The sequence below is a fragment of the Mauremys reevesii genome, linkage group 11 (assembly GCF_016161935.1).
Source record: "Mauremys reevesii isolate NIE-2019 linkage group 11, ASM1616193v1, whole genome shotgun sequence".
Taxonomy (NCBI): domain Eukaryota; kingdom Metazoa; phylum Chordata; order Testudines; family Geoemydidae; genus Mauremys; species Mauremys reevesii.
Genome location: NC_052633.1, coordinates 44,046,457 through 44,066,510, shown reverse-complemented (window position 1 = coordinate 44,066,510; position 20,054 = coordinate 44,046,457). Strand labels below are relative to the sequence as shown.

The 20,054-nt window shown below is 39.7% G+C and overlaps 1 long non-coding RNA gene across 1 annotated transcript in view; it reads left to right on the top strand.

Moving 5' to 3' along the window:
• The window catches only part of LOC120374917, an 80,707-nt gene extending 67,218 nt beyond the window's left edge, over nucleotides 1-13,489 (top strand). Inside the window, exon 3 of the long non-coding RNA XR_005586337.1 lies at nucleotides 13,461-13,489. This is a non-coding gene — a long non-coding RNA (uncharacterized LOC120374917). The remainder of the gene's footprint in view (nucleotides 1-13,460) is intronic.
• The last annotated feature ends 6,565 nt before the right edge of the window (nucleotides 13,490-20,054 follow it).

The window sequence follows — 20,054 nt, the reverse complement described above, 5'->3', positions numbered from 1 at the left end:
GAGACCTTTTGCATGAAGCATATTTTAGTTACATTATATTCACACTCATCAGCATACTTTCATAAAATCATATAGAGTGCAACATCACAAGTACAACCACCAGGAGAAGTGGCAGCAGGGTTCACAGAATCATAGGACTGGAAGGGAGCTCTAGAGGCCATCTATTCCAGTACCTTGCACTCATGGCAGGACTAAGTATGACCTAGACCATCCCTGACAGGTGTTTGTCTAACCTGCACTTAAAAATCTCCAATGATGGAAATTCCAAAACATCCCTAGGCAATTTATTCCAGGGCTCAACCACCCTGACAGTTAGGAAGTTTTTCCTAATGTCCAACCTAACCTCCCTTGTTGCAATTTAAACCCATTGCTTCTAATCCTATCCTCAGAGATTAAGAAAAACAATTTTTCTCCCTCCTCTTTGTAACAACCTTTTACATACTTGAAAACTGTTATGTCCCCTCTCAGTCTTCTCTTTTCCAGACTAAACAAACCTAATTTTTTTCAATCTTCCCTTATAGGTCATGTTTTCTAGACCTTCAATCATTTTTGTCGCTCTTCTCCTGACTCTCTCCAATTTATCCACATCCTTCCTGAAATGTGGCATCCAGAACTGGACACAATACTCCAGTTGAGGCCTAATCAGCGCGGAGTAGAGCGGAAGAATTACTTCTCGTGTCTTTCTTACAACACTCCTGCTAACACATCCCAGGATGATGTTCGCTTTTTTTGCAACAGCATTACACTGTTGATTCATATTTAGCTTATAGTCCACTAAGACCCCCAAGTCCCTTTCCACAGTACTCCTTTCTAGGCAGTCATTTCCCATTTTGAATGTGTGCAACTGATTTTTCCTTCCTAAGTGGCGTACTTTGCATTTGTCCTTATTGAATTTCATCCCATTTACTTCAGACAATTTCTTCTGTTTGTCCAGATCATTTTGAATTTGTATCCTATCCTCCAAAGCACTTGCAACCTCACCCAGCTTCGTATCATCTGCAAACTGTATAAGTGTACTCTCTAAGCCATTATCTAAATCATTGATGACAATATAGAACAAAATCAGACCCAGAACTGCTCCCTGCAGGACCCCATTCATTATGCCCTTTCAGCATGACTGTGAACCACGGACAACTATTCTCTGGGAACAGTTTTCCAACCAGTTTTGCACCCACCTTATAGTAGCTCCATCTAGGTTGTATTTCCCTCATTTGTTTATGAGAAAGTCATGCAAGACAGTATCAAAAGCCTTACTAAAGTCAAGATGTACCACATCTACTGCTTTCCCCCATCCACAAGGCTGTCAAAGAAAGCTATTAGGTTAGTTTGACACGATTTGTTTTTGACAAATCCATGCTGACTGTTATATCCCAGATGGGTTCCACTGTGGCGTGGTAGGTGACATCTAGGGTTGTGCAGTTGCTGAGTTTTGTTTTCCTGTATTAAAGGACATACTTTCGGTGTATTTGGATGGTTCATTCTTTATCTACTTCTCTGGTGGAATGTTCTTGTTTGGTGAAGGCAGTTTTAAGGGTTAAGGTGTATATCCTGGAATTAATGGAGTATTTTCTGTGGTATCTGAGTGGCTGGCTGCAGATAACAGATTTCTTGGTGTTTTTGGAGTAGTTACTGGATCTGTAGAGGTAAATATACTGATCTGTGGGTTTCTTGTATGTAGTTATCTATAGGGTTTCTTCTTTGAAACGGATCATGGTGTCCAGGAAGTTGATGCTAGTGTGTGAGTGTTTTAGAGAGAATTTGATGGATGGGTGGTAGTTGTTGAAGTTCTGAGGGAAATCTCTGAGGGAATTTAGGTCATCTGTCTAGAGGATAAAAATATAATTCAGGTATCTCAGGTATATCATTGGTTTTGTGCTACATTTTTCCAGAAATTCTTCCCCAACGTAGTCCATGAAGTGGACATATTAGGAAGCCTTTGGGCAAAGTGTGTGTTATTAAATGTAAAATTATGGGTGAAGATGAAATAGGTGAGTTTGGCCATGTGTTTGGGGTAGATAGCTGAGCTTGTCCATTGTTTTGTAGATATTTGAGGCAGGCAGCAATGCTGTCATGGTGAGGGGTGTTGGTTTATACGGAAGTGACATCCATGGTGGCCAGGATAGTGTTCTGAGGGAGGCTGTTAATGTTGCAGAATTTCTGGAGGAAGCCAGGTGAAGATTATGATAACATCCCCTTTGTCCCCTGGTTTGATCACTGTCTGTTGGTTTGGAATTCATTATCTGGTGGTATAGCTATTCTCTCACATAGAAGACAAAAACACATCACCCATGGACAAACACTTTTCACAAAGTGACCACTCCATATCTGACCTCTTACTCCTTTTCCTCAGAGAAAGCCTGCATAAACCTTCAAAAGACAAGCCTAGAAACTTAAATTCATAACTTTGCTGGACACTAAAAATCATCAATTTAACAGACACGCTGGTTTTATGGCTCATTACAACCATTTTTAACACAATCTGCTGCTTACTAAACCTATTTTGTCCTATGACTACAGAGGTGGTAACTGCCCACTTCATTTTTAAATGGTCTCATACAGCATGTGTGAACCCCTTACGCTCAACAATCTGTACCACCTTGTATTTATCTGTGACATTCTGGTTACCTTCTGAGAGCTGAGGGAGAGCTCTGTGAAGCTCGAACATTTGACCCCTCCACCAAAAGAAGCTAGTCCAATAAAAGATGTTACCTCATCCACCTTGTCTCTTTCAAAGCCATCTTTTTTTTTTTTTTTTAAATCTGAGAACCAAACCAACCCCTGGACCAAAAACCTCTGGTCTTTGCTGAGATACAAAAAGTTTGGTTAATTTTTTTCATAGATTTTAAGTCCAGAAAGGACCATTATGATCATCTAGTTTGACCTCCTGCATAACACAGGCCACAGGACCTCACTCAACAATTTCTGCATGAAGTCCTTAACTTCTGAGAGTATGTTTTAGAAGGATATCCAGTCTTGATTTTAAAAACTTCAGGAGATGGAGAATCTATTGCATGTACAAGTAAGTTATACCAATGGTTAATTACTCTCACGGCCAAGAATTTGTGCTTCTTTGTTTAACTTTCAAACATTGGATCTTGCTTTGCCATTTTCTGCGGGATTATAGTGCCACCTACTATCAGAAATCCAGTCCCCATGCAGGTACTTGTAGACTGTGATCAAGTCACTTCTTACTCTTCATTTGGGTAAATTAAACAGATTGAGATTAAGTCTCTCACTACCAGGTCATTTTTCCATATCTTGAATAATTTTTGTAGCTCTTCTCTCAGTTGAAAAATTGGAAAAAAATATCTTTTGGAAACATGTATTCCATTTTTCTTTTATATTTTATCTACAACTTAATTTCCTTGTGTTATCAAAAGGGAACAGGAAAAGCTCTTATTACAGAATATTTCAGACTGGCAATAAGCCATATAATTTCTTTTTGAACAATTTGTACTTTGAAACCACGTCTGAAACACATGTAAACATTGTAGCTCGTCAGCATCCAGACCACCTTTTGCTGAGCGTGTCATGCCCTGAACAACAAAAACAAATTTCACTTTCCATATGAATTCCATACAGATTTCAGATTGGTGGGCTAGGAATGAATTTTAAAACTCCAACATTTTGAATAAGCATGATTTATCTATACCAAACCAACCACGATATCTGGTAATAAAAAATTATATTTTATTTACTAGTCAGAAAACACTCATCTGAGTGATTCAGATTTTGCAAGCCTGATTTATGTGCACACTAACGTATGCATGTATATATAGCATTCTAGCTTGTTTCAAAACTTGGGCCCCAATCCTGCAACCAAATGCATGCTTAACTCGAAGCATGTGAGTAGTCCTTCTGAAGTCAATGGAATTACATATACTTTTAAAGTTTAGCATATAGAATCATAGGGTTAGGAGGCACTCCAACAGTCATCTAGTCCAACCCCCTGCCAAGATGCAGGATTTGTTGTGTAAAAACCATCCAAGATAGATGGCTATCCAGCCTCCTTTTGAAAACCTCTTGTGAAGAAGTGTCTACGACGTCCCCAGGGAGTCTGTTCCATTGTCCTACTGTTCTTACAGTTAGGATTTTTTTCCCTGAGATTTAATCTAAATCTGCTATGCTATCCCTAAGACTGCTATCACATCCCTCCTTAATCTTCTTTTTTCCGAACTAAACATACCCAGTTCCTGCAGCCTTTGCTCATATGGCTTGCAGTCCATTCCTTTGATCATCTTTGTCACTTGCCTCTGGATCCTTTCCAGTTTTTCTACATCCTTTCCATACATTGGTGACCAAAACTGGAAACAGTATTCCAGCTGAGGCCTAACTAGTGCCGAATAGAGCAGTACTATTAGCTCCGTGACTTGCATGTTATGCTTCTGTTAATGCAACCTAAAATTGCATTTGCTTTTTTTGCAAAAGAGTTGCACTGTTGACTCACGTTGAGGTTGTGATTCACCACAACTCCCAGATCCTTCTCAACAGTGCTGCTGTTTGGTTTTTCTTCCTTAAGTGTAGGATCTTACATTTGTCTTTGTTGAATTTCATTGTGTTGTCTATAGCCCAGTTCTCCAGTTTATCAGCATAAGAACATAAGAATGGCCATACTGGGTCAGACCAAAGATCCATCCAGCCCAGTGGCCAATGCCAGGTGCCCCAGAGGGAGTGAACCTAATAGGTAATGATGAAATGATCTCTCTCCTGCCATCCATCTCCACCCTCTGACAAACAGAGTCTAGGGACACCATTCTTTACCCATCCTGGCTAATAGCCATTAACGAACTTAACCTCCATGAATTTATCTAGTTCTCTTTTAAACCCTGTTATAGTCCTAGCCTTCACAACCTCCTGAGGCAAGGAGTTCCACAGGTTGACTGTGTGCTATGTGAAGAAGAACTTCCTTTTATTTGTTTTAAACCTGCTGCCCATTAATTTCATTTGGTGGCCCCTAGTTCCTATATTATGGGAACAAGTAAATAACTTTTCCTTACTCACTTTCTCCACACCACTCATGATTTTATATACCTCTATCATATCCCCTCTTAGTCTCCTCTCTTCCAAGCTGAAAAGTTCTAGCCTCTTTAATCTCTCCTCATATGCGACCCCTTCCAAACCCCTAATCGTTTTAGTTGCCCTTCTCTGAACCTTTTCTAATGCCAGTATATCTTTTTTGAGATGAAGAGACCACATCTGTATGCAGTATTCAAGATGTGGGTGTACCATGGATTTATATAAAGGCAATAAGATATTCTCTGTTTTATTCTCTATCCCTTTTTGAATTTTGCTGTATACTTCAAAGTGTTGGCAACCCTCCCCCAGCTTTTTGTCCTATATCCAGCTCATGAATAAAAATGTTAAACAACACAGGACCCAGAACACAGGTTCCTGTGGAACCCCACTTGAGGCCTCCCTCCCATATGACATCATTCTATTGGTAGTTACCCTTTGTTTGCAGTTGTTTAACCAATTCTGTATCCACTTAATAGCAATTCCACCAAGCCCACATTTCTCCAGCTTACTTATGAGAATGTCATGTGGGACTGTGTAAAAAGACTTGGTAAAGTCCAGGTATATTATGTCCACTGTATTTCTCCTATCCACCAAACCAGTTACCCTGTCAAGGAAGGAAATCAAGCTGATTAGGCATGATTTGTAATTAGTAAATCTATGCTGGCTGTTAGTTATCAGCTATCCCTTGATATGAGGATGTCTGCCAAGAGGAAAAAAGTCATTGAGGAGACTTACGATGACTGAGGAGTACAATCCATGTTCTACCGTTTTTTCCACATATATGACCAATGGTTGCTTGGAAAGAGCACAACTGCTAGCCAGGATGCTGTAGTTTCCTTCCTCCTCTGCCATTTGTCAGCCTCTTGAGCAAGGGGATTCTCTTCAAAATGGGCTGAGGTTTGATGTATGATGTGACTCCATTGCAGCCTATTGCCAGCCAGCTCTTCCCAATTCGTGGGGTCAATGCCTCCCTTCTTAAGATATACTTTCAAGGTGTCCTTGTACCATTTCCTCTGTTGAAAAAAAAGAAGACTTGCTTCAGAAGATGAGTATCAGTCATCTTCACACAATGGCCAGCCCAGCAAAGTTGATGTTTTTGCCTCAGTGCTGATGATGTTAGCTGCAGAGAGAAAGCTGGGACTGCTGTAATGATCTTCCCATCTGATACAGAGAACCTTCCTAAGGCAGTGCTGGTGGTATGATTCCAGATGTTTAAGATGGCTTCGGTATGTCACCCATGTCTCGCATCCGTAAAGAAGAGTGAGAATGACTACTGCATTGTAGACCAGGATCGTAGTTTATTGACAGAGATCTGCGGATGGAAAGACACAATGAAGCAACTTTCCAAAGGACGCACTGGCACCAACAGATCCTACGTTTGATCTCCACATCAAGATTGGCTGTCTGGGAGAAGTGGCTACCAAGGTAAAAGAAATGATTAATGTTTTCCAGGAATTCACCACCAAGGACAATTCGTTGGAGAAGGGGACCAACTTGTGCTGGGGGAGGCAGGCGGAACACCTTAGTCTTCCCAATGTTGAGGGAAAGTCTCAGGCTAGGATAGGCACCTGAGAAAAGATCTAGGGTGGATTGTAAATCAGCCTCGGTTTGCGCTAGGATAGCACAGTCGTCAGCATACTGATGGTCAGTAATAACAATCCTGGTGACCATAGTTTTAGAATGAAGATGCTGCAGGTTGAAGAGCTGGCCATCCATGTGATAGTCAATCTCAATTCCAGAAGAAAGGCAATAATGATTAAGAATCAAAATCATGACAAGATAGATGGGAAAAAGGGTTGGGGGCAATACAACAGCCCAGTACGGCTGGTGAACAGGTTCATCTGCAACTCATTACAGAGGGCTGGATGGCTGCTAGTGATTAACCCTTCATCTCCAGGTATTTGCAACTTGAGCATTTGCTCTAGTAGCTTCCCAAGTATTGAGGTCAGGCCATAGGTGACTGGTGAACGCTGGGCTCAGGAAGTCTATCCTTCAGCCCATCCCGCCCCTTCTGCCTGAGGCCCCACCTCTCCCACCAGAGGCCAGAGCCCCCATAACCCTGTGGCTGAGAGCCCCTCTCTCCCTCCGCCACCCCAGCCTGCACAAGCACTCTCAGCTCGAGTGCTAGGAGGGAGGCCGGGTGGCATGCCCCCTCCAGCCCTGGAGCACTGTGCGGGTGGGCAGGCACCAGGCAGGCAAATGGGTGACATGTGCCAGGTGGGCAACTGCCAGCCCCCTTTGACTTTTCTTCCTAATTGATCTTTCCATGGGATCTTGACTATTATTTCTCTGAGTTGGTTGAAATCTGCCTTTCAGAAGTCCAGTGTCCTTTTTTTCTGTTCTCATGTCCTCCTTTCCTTAGGATCTTGAATTCTATCAGATCATGATCACTTCCTACCAAGTTTCCAGCCACATTAACATTCACAGCTAATTCATCCCTCATAGTCAACACCAGATCCAAAATGGATGACCCCTTAGTTGTTTCCTCAACTTTCTGATTCAGAAAGTTGTCCCCTACACATGCTAAGAACTTGTAGGACATATTATGTTTTGCTGTAATAGTCTTCCAACAGATATCCAGAATTCAGCCCCTTCCTCTTGACTTCATTACTTGAGCCTACATAAGACCTCGTCTAAAGCTCTCCTTATCAGTTTAGCCAGATGATGTCCAAAGATGCTCTTCCCAGTATTGGATAGATTGGAGCCTATCCCAGTATAGCAGTCCTAGAACTTCTTTCCTGGAACATCAGCTTGTCATAGAAGTTAAGGCTGTCTCACCCACACCACCTACGTAGCCCACATTTACTTCCACGATTCAACAGTCCCTTCCCTTCAGCAGGGAGGATGGACGAGAATACTACTTGAGCCCCAGATTCTTTTATCTTTCTTCCCAGAGCCACATAGTCTGCAGTGATCCACTCAACGTCATTCTTGGCAGTATCATTGGTGCCCATGTGGAAAAGTAGGAGGGGGTAGCGGTCCAAGGGCTCGATGAGACTCAGCAGACTCTCCGTGTCATCCTGAATTCTAGCTCCAGGCAAGCAGCACATTTCTTGTGATTCCTGGTCCAGATGGCAGATGATGACTCTGCCCCATTTAGGAGGGTGTCCATGACCACCACTACCCTTCTCCTCCCACCCCTAGGACAATACATCCCATGCCTTCTGGTCGATGGGGTCTCCCTCTGATCCCTTCGTTCAGATGACTCTTCCACGGCATTCTCAGCAGAAGTACCTGTGCAGACAGCCTGAAAGCAATTGCTTATCTCTATCTGTGTTGGGGGTATATTGGGTCTTCTTCTTCTTCTGGAGGTCACATGCTGCCAATTTTCTTCCGTATTCTTCAGTCCCCCCTGCACTTCAGTACACTGCGGCCACAAATCAATCCTGACTTCTTTCCAGGAAGTCTTCATTTTCTCTGATGCAATGCAGGTCGTTACTTGGACCTCCAGTACAGAGACCAGCTTGCACCTCAGCCAGGCAAAGTCGCTTCTGTCCTCTGTGAGAAAGATAAACATGGCACATCCTGTGCAGGTCACAACAGCTGATCCCTCACTATCTATGTTTTCTTCCTTGTAATGTATCAAGAGCCTCTTCAGATGTTGTATTTATGGTTCCCAGAAGCCTGAAAGGCAAAAACTCTGTCTTGCTTAAGTGTTTTCAGGATCAAGGCCTAAATCACTCTATTTCTTTATGAAACTGTCTGAAAGAAAATTGCACAATAAGTATCTTTAAAAATAGCCCAGTCAGGTAGTAAAAGGTGCGATGCTTGCAAAGATTTCCAAATAGACATTTTAATTGCATTAAGTTGTGACTAAGAAATGAGGTTGGTTCTGCAGTGAATACGTAATGTAAATACTATCAATTTAAGCAGAAAATTATATAAATTTAATGGAAATAAATAAATCCTTTAACTTGTCCCTATGAAGAGTCCCTTCGATATAATTCTGAGCTGCTAAAAAAGGTTTCATTTCAAAATGTAAAAAACTGATATGAAAGACAATCAGAAAATAATGTAAGAACCAGTTCTGCATTATTGGCAGGGAGGAAGTAGGGCCCTAACGACTTAATACGTTCAAGTCACTGGGAGTTCTGATGCTGCCTTCCAGGGGAGCCGGATCAAGCCCTCATTCAGTCATGCATTCAAGACAATGAAGTTAAGCATGTGCTTAAGTGCGGTTGTGGATAAAGGTGGGCGTAACGCAAGCTCAGGTGCTTTTCTGAAACAGGGCAGGGGCTGGATGACCTCATAATTCTTCTTCATCTCTAAATTCTATGATTTATTCTACATCATATTGAATAACTGTGGGTGGATGTTCTGGATGAAACAAATATAGGGCCAGATCCTGCAAACCCTATGCAGGAATTTTCTCTGTAGAAATCAGTAGGAGTTTTTCCTTCATATGGATTCCAAATATCAGGCCCATAGTATTATTTAATGGACATTAATTAGCTTCTATTGATATGCTTACTCTTCCATAAATAATATAAGATGTGTTTGCAAGAAGAAAAATATTTTTGTTTCCTTTCTGAATTCCACTTCCTGCCAATCTAAATGTTCTGCATAACACTGTGGGAAATGTGCTATAAAGCATTGTTGCTCTTCAAACCTTGATAAAATTCTTAACTACAACAACATAATATGTTTTAGACAAATTACTGTAATCTTCAGTTGGAGAATCTGAAAAAAGCAGAGTGAAGTGTGTTTATTTTCATTAAACACATGCATCAGTATATTCCGGGCAAGCAAAAAGGATCGTTAATTTGGCTATTTTACAGTCAGCATACAGAGATTTTTTTTTCTAGGACTTGTTCAGAGACTATAAACCTCAGAGGTGTCTGTTTCCTGCAATTTAATTAATTTTAATTTTATTACAAAGACTTTTTCAGACTTTCTCACTTCCCAAGTCAGTCTTCTTAAAAGACATATGGAAAAACCTCTCTTGTGCTTATTAATAACATAGCTAATTTGGAGAAAGCCTTTATAGGGAAAGTATTCTTTCAGCACATACATATGGAACTAAATACTATAGAGGTTGGTTGTAGTTTCATTTTCTTTAACATTCTAGCTATTTAATAAGGAAATCATTTGAAAAAGAAATACTGTCTATAGTATTTGAACTTCTCTTTAGCATAAAATGTTTTAATGTTTTTACTCTATTTTTGACAACTGAAACAGACTTTACTGAGTACTAGACCGAGTTCACTTTGTAATAGAAAAGTAGTCACACACTATGATCACTGTGTCTTTTTAGTATGCAGCCCGGAGGATTCAGAAAAAGATTACATTTACCATAATTAACATATATGTAAATGGAGATCATGGCTATGAATGATAAATTTTCATAGCAATTTAAACCTTGTTCAAATTAATCAACCATACAGACACTTGATTAATGAAAGGCAGCGTCACTTTAAAATGCAACATGTTCATATATATTACTGTTATCACTGATCAAAGAATCTTTAAACATAAACCAATTAAAGCAAAGTTCAATCTACATTTTTACTGGTTTAATTCCTACATAATTATAAGAGTATGATAAAACATAAGCATTTTATTCTGCTTCATATTTATTTACTAAATTGACAGAAGCACAGAATCACACCAGTAGAATTTTGCTACTTCATTAATATGATTGGATCAGAAAACTATAGGATTAACTTTTCAATCTAAACATACACATAAAGGCTAATTACAAAGTAGGACAAAATACAGCCACTGCATTTTTCACATGTAAAACCTGAACCTTTCATTGTATTGCTCCCATTTTCAGTTTAGTAGTCAGTAGAACAGTTGCATAGATAAGGATTAAATGACTAATAACAAGTAAGCTATTTACGAAAAGAGCCATTGTGGCATTTTACCAGGGACTACCTATCTTCTAAGAATAGCAAGGACAGACAGCTTTGTGGTAATACTGGATTCCTTTAAGGGTCACTTTGGCTGTATGAATAGATATGATATTTCTTTTTTTTTTTTAAATCACAGTGGTATTGGTATGCATATCATAAGACAACTTATTTTATTTAAATTCCCTGGAAAAATTCTAAGCATATTTTCCAAAAAGTTATTTATATTTATAACAATCTTTCATCGTAAAGAAGCACTTTCATTTAGCAGCTAGGTGGTGGTGTTCATTTTACCTTATGATCAAGAAAACCTAATAGAAATCTTATGGGATATTCAAGAATAACATTTTTAATAAATGCTCAGATGCCATGATCATGAGCACAATAATGCCTATAGAGAGAATTAGGATTGTGAGTTGACCACTGATTTTTGACTATACAGCAATTTAAAATATTTTTATCTGTCTTACATATCAGCAGTACTTGGTGTCCACACATTGAGATTATATGTAAATGGTAAATATTACTCCAAGAAATAAGGCAAATTAGAAACAAATATGCATATGTTTGTTTTACCAAAGTAACAAAGCCATTGTTGAATCTGGACCCCAATCCTAGAAGTGGATCCACCCAGGTGGACTACTGCACCCACACAGAGTACATTGTCCTCATTTGGGTCTGTATTTAAGTAAGGGCCAACTCACAGAAATCTGATTTCAAGGTTGAGGCCTAAGTATGGAATAAACTGAGTTTTCTACTAACAATAGAGATAGAGACCACACATATATCAAAATAGTCAAGATGTATATAATTCTTGGTGTCAAAATGAGTTTATAGTTCTAATTCATTTCTTTTTTAAGGCCTTTCAATGTCATCCTAAAACAATGAAATGTCTGTGTGTGTCCATTCTGACAGATACATAGCTATGCACCCATTCCTGGTAATATTCAACATGTGATAAATTATAGAGGGACACAGTAAATTACATTTATCTTGCATATTGATGGTCTCTGTTCACTAATTCATTTATGTCAGGACTACCACTCCAATTTCAAAAAGTTGTCCTTAAAAAACCCTCAAATACCTCAACCTGTCACCAAAAATATTTATTCCTCCCCAGAACTATGGAAATAGCTCCTTATAGAACTGCTGCAGGAGGCATAATTTAGAGACACTTTTAGGCTCCTCTAAATTATGCCAGAGGTTTTTTTCTGTCCCCAAACTACTCAGGCGTGAAGTAGAAATGGTAGACATCTTTTCAGTTGCGCACCTATTTTATTTCTCATTTTAAAACATTTTAAGAAGGATTTCTGTACCTTAGCCATTTTAGGATCACCATTAATTTCATCCCCCATCTCATATATTAATAAACTTTTATTCTTTTTATTGCGCCTTTATTCTCAATATAGTAATACAAGCCATTTTTATTATTCCTCTTAATCCCTTTGGTTAGCATGAACTCATTTTAGGTTTTGAGGTTGTTGGGTTTTATTTAGGCTGTTCTTATCTCTTTCCTGCAAGCTGTGAGTGATTCTGTATAAACTTCTTTGTTTGTTTCCCCAATTCCCACTACAGGTTATTGGGAACAGATAAAGGGTTATCTGTTTTGGTTTTTTTGGGGGGAGAGGGGACAAGGGGTGCCCAGGGAGTGGAAGGGAGAGAGAGTTACACTTTTTGGTGCTGTCAGACTAGTACAAAAGACACTAATTTTAAAGAGTATTTTTAAAAGTGTTATATAGTAGAAAAACAAGCAGGGGGAAAGGGAAGAAAATGATGATGTCTTAACAATGAGTCTCCATCAATTCTAGATAATCTTTAATTTTCTCTTGTAATGGATTCCCATTTGCTTACTAATTGGGGAGCAGCAGCTTCTAGTAACTAGAAAATATGGCTGCAACCTGATATCAGTCTTTTTTTGATGGAAACCAACAGTATCTATGGACCCTTTTGACACTTGGCTACCTGTCAGCTAGCATTTTTCTATTAATATCCAGTCTTACTAACCCTGGCAGTAGTTGCAACCACTCTTAACGAAGAAGGTTTTGAAACAGAAATATTGACAACTGCTCACACAAGACTGGCCTAAACCATGAAGAGATGGCATTGACAACACCCTGAATGAGTGCACCCAAAGTGGTAGCAACATACATTTTTAATGTCTTTGTATGAGTAAAATGCAGTCTCCAAAAATTGTTCTCGACAAAATTGGGAATAAGTGTCGATTTATCAGGATCAGCTTTTAGTATATGGAGAAGTGAAGGGTCATTGGTCAAGCAGATTTTTTTCTTCTGCACACAAACATTTCAAAGTCAGTGGGAGATTTCTTCAACCCTGGCTCTTCATTCCTTTCCATCAGCTGAGAGATGCTGTTGAAGCTTCATCCTTCCCCAGTCTATTTTTGTATCTGAAGGCTGAAAATGATAGTGATATTTCCCCTATTTGTTTGTTACATTAGACCACACTATTAAAGACTTTTCATCTGAATGTGAGCTTCTGGCCAATAGTTTACTCTATATTTAAAGTTATCAATTTTAATTTGTTAAAGCTGAGCTCTCTTAAACCAGCTACTGTTACGGTGACTTTATACTTCAGGTCAATCTCTGCAATGCATGAACTCTGAAGCATGTTTCCATTTGAGTTGGAGAAGAAACTACTATGTAAAGAGAGAGGTAAAGACTACTGATTTAGGCCATGTCTCCACTGCAGTTGAAACTGTTTGCAACATCTCTTAATCACAATGGACTCTAGCAGGATTCTGCCATACTGTGCCTCTCCATTGTGAACAGGGATTATTTTCAAGTAACCCTGTTAGGAAACAATACTATATAGACTACTTAGGGAATACTATGGTGGAAATTCAGAGATCGTGTGTAAATGACACTCTCTTATACTCAGATTCCTTCATACCTACTTACATGCTATATACCACTGTCTAAAAGAGGGCAAAGACAGTCTAACATACACACCAAGAAGTGGAAGGAGAATGCACATTAGAGTACTAATTTTCATTTCAATTGTTGGAAAGCAAATGCTTTTAAACCTTAGATTATTGGATATTTTTATTGTCTTTAAAAGAAAATCATAGGTTCTTAAAAATAAAGTTACATATTATATGGGAAAACAGGTATTAGCGTTATCACAGACCCTGATTGTAGCATACTTGACATTACCCTCGGTGAAACTGACTCTTGAAATGGGCTGTGTTTGCATGTCCACCTTGTTTAATCTGGAATCTCCAGTGTTGGAAATTCTGAGTCAAATATAAAATTGATTAACAATATTGTGCCCTGTAACTACAATACAGAGTTCAAACAGGCCTGTTGAGATTTATTTAAACATTTTAATACGGTGTTTTAGTACATGTAAGACAAATTAAACTACAAAGATCCTGGAAATTTTGCTGATATTAACATCTATCCAGTCCAACACATAGACACTGACAACAACAGATATCTTAGGGCAGGTGTTAAAAGTACAATAATCTCAATGGTTGAAACATATTTTCCCCAATCAACTTAGAAACATTCATAATTATGACTATTTCTGGCAATTAGCAGAATATTTTAAGGTGTCTTTCTAAAAGTTTCTCCAGTGCAATATGTTTACCTTTAAATGCTAGAATCTCTGCAGTAATCCTTTGGAGACTGTGGACATTTACTGTACGTCTTCTGATTCATTCATCTGGCTTTCTATAAAATAACATTCTGAGAGTTAAATAAAAAGGTTTTCCTTTTATAGAGATACTTAAATCCTTTAAATCTTATACTGCATAAATATAAAGAACTGAAGAATTGACTTATCTGCTAGTATTCATAGCTGATAATGCTGCTTTTCATCCTCAAAACTAGTAGAAATATCTTACACATCCTTATTCACAGTTCTTCTACACTGCATGGGCCACATTTTCAAGCTCTGGCCTCCATTTTTGTTGACCCAATAATTGCAGTCACTCTTTTGGTTAGTTAGATGTCCTAGTACTTGTTATTTTGATACCCAATGTTCACAAAAGCGAGGGCAGAAAAATAGAGGTGCATGGACTCTCTCCAGCCCTGTGAAACTTAGTCAAAAACAGATACTGCAATCTTTTTGACAATGCCCTCTCCCAGGAGTAACAAGGACAGGGTCATGGGCATGGCCTCTTGTGGCCTTTTCACTGCCCTCAGCACCCGCATAGATTATTTCAACCAATTATGCAGATCAGATTAGTTCAAAACACATATTCCTTTTGTGGGGTCTGGTGTATGAAATATACGCCACCATGTGCCAGCAATGCCCCTCTGCTATGTACATCGGCCAAACTGGACAGTCCCTACGTAAAAGGATAAATGGACACAAATCAGATATTAGGAATGGCAATATACAAAAACCTGTAGAACACTTCAATCTCCCTGGACACACAATAGCAGATTTAAAGGTAGCCATCCTGCAGCAAAAAAACTTCAGGACCAGACTTCAAAGAGAAACAGCTCAGCAGTTTCTCTTTGAAGTCTGGTCCTGACATTTGAGATTGTGAATGGCTAGCCAACTACAAAAGCAGTTTCTCCTCCCTTGGTGTTCACACCTCAAATGCTAGAAGAGGGCCTCATTCTCCCTGATTGAACTAACCTCATTATCTGTAGCCTGATTCTTGCCTGCATATTTATACCTGCCTCTGGAAATTTCCACTACCTGCATCCGACGAAGTGGGTATTCACCCACGAAAGCTCATACTCCAATACGTTTGTTAGTCTGTAAGGTGCCACAGAACTCTTTGCTGCTCTTTCTACAGTAACAGAAGTAATACACTTCTTAGTCACTCAAGTTCATACCCACTCGGGTCCATATAACAGTCCTAATAGGTTTTCTTGCCCACTTTCAGGAAACCTCAGCCCTGCTCCTGGGGTTGGCTTGTACTTCCATCAGTCCCTCTCCTTAGGATGGGAGGTATCAGCAGTCCTCCTTGGAGATGGTTGTAATTTAGGCCAGTTGCAGGACCTTAGCCAGCTTCTCCTTCATCTGGCTCTTCCCCCCCGCAGTCAGTCCCTAGGCTCAGAGGGTTCAGCAGGCAGCCTTCTCCTCCTGGTGAGTCTCCTGCTATGTGGCACTAGGGGGCAGTATATATGCTTCCTTAAATCTCATACCACTTGGAAGGGAAAGAGAGGAGCTTTGTCCCATCCACTCTGCAAAACTCCTGGTCCCAGGCTCTTAAAGAACCAGTGATGAGCATCACTTATCACTGGGACCACTTTCTCTCTACCAATATCTCCTAGGTTCTTGTATAAGTCAGACACTTCAAAATCTAAAGGTTCACACCATGTGATGGGGGTGGGCTGATCACTAGACCCCACTATCCTTAAGAGGGCTGACTACTCCGTCAGACAGCCCCGAGCAGGGGGGGTCTTGACAGTATGGATCCAGTACAGCTGCACAGTCAAGGATACAGTAGGACTTCTGGAGGCCAGAGCTAATGCAGAAGTCTGCCAGGTTTGTCAGCTGGCTCTACAGTCTGTCATGCAGGGAAAGAAGCTCCGCCCCATTCCCAGTCGAATGACAGGGAATGAGGTAAGAAGCTCGTTAAGGGAGGGAGGGGAGCAGGAAGAGATTTTCACTTCTGCCCTGGCTCCTGTCTGTAGGGTTTACAATGGAAGGGAATGGGCCAGGCTAGTGGAATCACACTACTATAAAACTAGTCTGGGAGCAGAAGCAGGCCTAGGACTCCTGCAGAACATGTTTTCAACAAACAGCAGCAAATCTCCCCTCCACAGTGGGGGAAGTGGCTAAATTCGCACTAAAGAGTTACTCATCTGGTGTGGCATTTCAGGTGAAAAACTTATGACCGAGTAAATGATTAAGGATTCCTTTTCAACACCCTATTACTGTTATGGATTATAAGGGAAACTGAATACTAGACTTCATTTCCTACAGAAAACAGTATCCTAGCAGCCTATTGCACCAGAAGAGTAACCATGTTTAAACACATTTGTGAGCCCCAGTTATGGCACACCTGTGCTAGAAGATGTTTTGTTCCCTTGCTTCCATAGCTAGAAACAAGTGAGATGTTATAACTCTGAACTGTGTTTTAGCCTAGATGGGTACCAGGTTTAACACATGGTTCCTTCATATGGTTATGACACCTGTTACTTCTGTTCACAGAAGAAATGTCTGTTTAGGCCAGACAAAAACATGTTGTAACACATGCGGGCCACAACCACAGTTCACAGCTGTATGTAGGTTGGGCCTACACTAGCTTTTTTTTAAAAAAATTCCCCCTGGTGAGACTCTACCAGAGGCAGCAGTGATAGGAAGCTTCAGGCAATTGCTGGAATTTTTGGTACCATGCTGTCTAAATCTGCTCCGAGTGGCTGTTTGCACCTTGTCTATGCAAATGTTCCCACAGTTGTTATCGCTGGTGGAGCAGCTGCAGGGTATTAGCAATTATGGGATTTTTTTTTCCAGAAAAAAAACTCTAGTGCAGCCAAGGTTTTATTTATATTTTGTATTGTATACAAAGCCCATATCTCAATAGAATGCAATCCACATTAGTTCATATTGTGCTGATTCTTCAGTGCTACAAAGAACAAAATATGCTTAAGTTCAGTCTCACCTCAGTCATTCTGTATGTCTGAGGAAATACAGGTCATCATATAAGAGAACTGAAGAGGCATATTACTACCCATTATGCTGGACTACACCTGGCCTGGCCATACATAAAAAAGGAATTCAGCTGCCACCACTCCCTTTGTATCTCCATTTTTCAAATTCTAAAAAAGGAGGGAAAGATTAAACTTTTTTTAAATGCATAAAAACTGCAGGAGAAAGAGACAATCACATTTTGAATCAGTGTAAACCATATTATCATAATATTACTGTACATATGACCAGTTTAAAACTAGATCTATGGAAAATTTGTTTCCATCTACATTATTTGCATTATTGTGACAAAATATGGCACCTGGTGATGGTTTAGTAAAAAAGATTGCTATTAGGTATTTTGTATTGAATTTTTATAGCAAATTTTTATATAGTAAAATACAAATGCAAAAAAGATTAATGTAACAAGAAAAATTCCAAAGTAGATTTATCAGCTATTCAGGTTTGCATTTCAACATAACAGGCCGGGTTGGTTTTGTGTTCAATTAGATTTGACGACAGATGCAACATCAATATGTAATGCACTATTAACAAATACAGACCTTATTATTTTGTTAGCACAGTAAGTGTGTCCCTTTTTTTACGAACAGAATGCTGTCCATGAGGAGTAAATCTGAAGCTCTTACTCTGTCAGACAATTGAGTTCATTAGTTTTCCTTGATTAAATACTGAATGGAGACTCCAGAGGGCCTGATCCAACGAGGTGCTAAAAGCCCTCAACTTCCACTTACTGCAGTGGGAACTGAAAGCAACAAGCCTCTCATAAGTTCGGGGCTAAGTTATAGTAAAGATCAAATCCTATGGCAATAAGACCCAGATTTGTAAAGGTATTTAGGTGCCTAAAGATGCAGATAGGCACCTAATAGGATTTTCGAAAGTATTATCACCTAAATACTTTTAAAATCTGAGATGTGTCTCTTCCTTATATTCTGTTAGCTCCTTTTTTCCTTCTTTTATAGAAAATGGGCCAGATCCTCAGTGGGTTTTAATTGGGGTATCTCCACTGAAGTCAACTGAACTAAACCAGTTTCCGCCAGCTGATAGTCTGGCCCGGTACACTATATCTTGAGAGAACAAAGTAAGTGAAGAGATCAGGAGTGGAGGGTAACACAGGAAGAACCAGTTTTCAAGGTTTAATTTCTGCCAGTTCATCATATTGTTTATTCAAGAGCAAATGCATTTACTTTGTATACAATCTAACACCCTCTTTAGAGATAATTTTGTAAAGATAGTAGCCTTGATTTTCATGACTTTGTTAGAGCTATGGCACCAACTACTCCACTATTCCAACCGTGTTCGGTGAACGGGATGTAACAAGGTTTTATTTCATAGTGTAGGCAACATCATAATTTTCTCAGGTCTTGAGAAATGATTGGGGGACTAGGTCCCACAACACAGTTGTAGCTACTGGCTATCTATCTCATCTACTTATACAGCCCCTGCCACTGTCATATGTGAAGATCTCCCCATCTTTAGTGTATCTAGCCTCACAAGATCCCAGTGAGGTAGGGCAGTGCTTATCCTTACTTTACAGAAGCAATGAAAGAGTAAGTGACTGGCTGAAGGTTACACAGGAAGTTTGCAGCAGTGCAAGGAATTAAACTTGGGTCTCCCCAGGCTCATACGCTAACCAGCAGACCACTCTTCCTGTCTGGGGCTGGGACTAACACAGCCATACTAGTACTGAAAATGAGATCCTGTGTACATACAAGTGCAAAGCCAGGACTGATTTTTAAAATGGTCCTTGCTAACACTTTCAAATCCCATTGTAGACAGGCACTGGTATAGTGTAGGTCCTACCAAGAATACCTACAGTGCCTCTGCTACCAAAACTGCAAGATTTGTATAAACCCTTTTATAATAAGGCTAAGTCTAGCTACACAGAAATTTCAGACAATATTAGGCACTTTTCTGGATAGGTCCATTTTTAAACACGGTTAGAACCCTAGCATAAATGCACCTATATTCTTGCATGGATTCCTTCACCAGGGTGCGTAAGGATTTTTTTCCCTTATAGGGAAATTATGGCAATGGTATAACCTTGCTGGGACCTACCTAGTTAGCCATGTTTAATACTACATCCTGTTTAACCTGACACCCTGGTTTGCCTCATCCATCTGTTATATCATGTCTTTTAGTTATCAGCTATTTGGGACAGGAACTGTCCTTTTCTGTTATTTTGTACACCACCTATCACAATGCGGTCCACCCTGGTTGAGCCATGTATGTGTTAATGCCATGTAGATATTTAAGAGTCTGTAGGGAGATAGGGCTGAGAAGTTCTTTTGGGTTTGACTTCAGAATGTTGATGAAATGAGCTTGTACTTACTCTAGCCTTTTTTTCCTTAATTTTCTTACCATTGCTAACACAAATGTAGCACAGCGGGAGCTAATGGGTAATCAGGCAAAGTGGGGTCACTAGTCTTGTAACTTCTATGTTGTTTAGATCACTTTTGTTAGTCTCTAAGGTGCCACAAGTACTCCTCGTTCTTTTTGAGCAGTTAGTTGACTTGGTAATTCAAGTCCCATAGCCGATATACACCAGTGCTCCCCCTG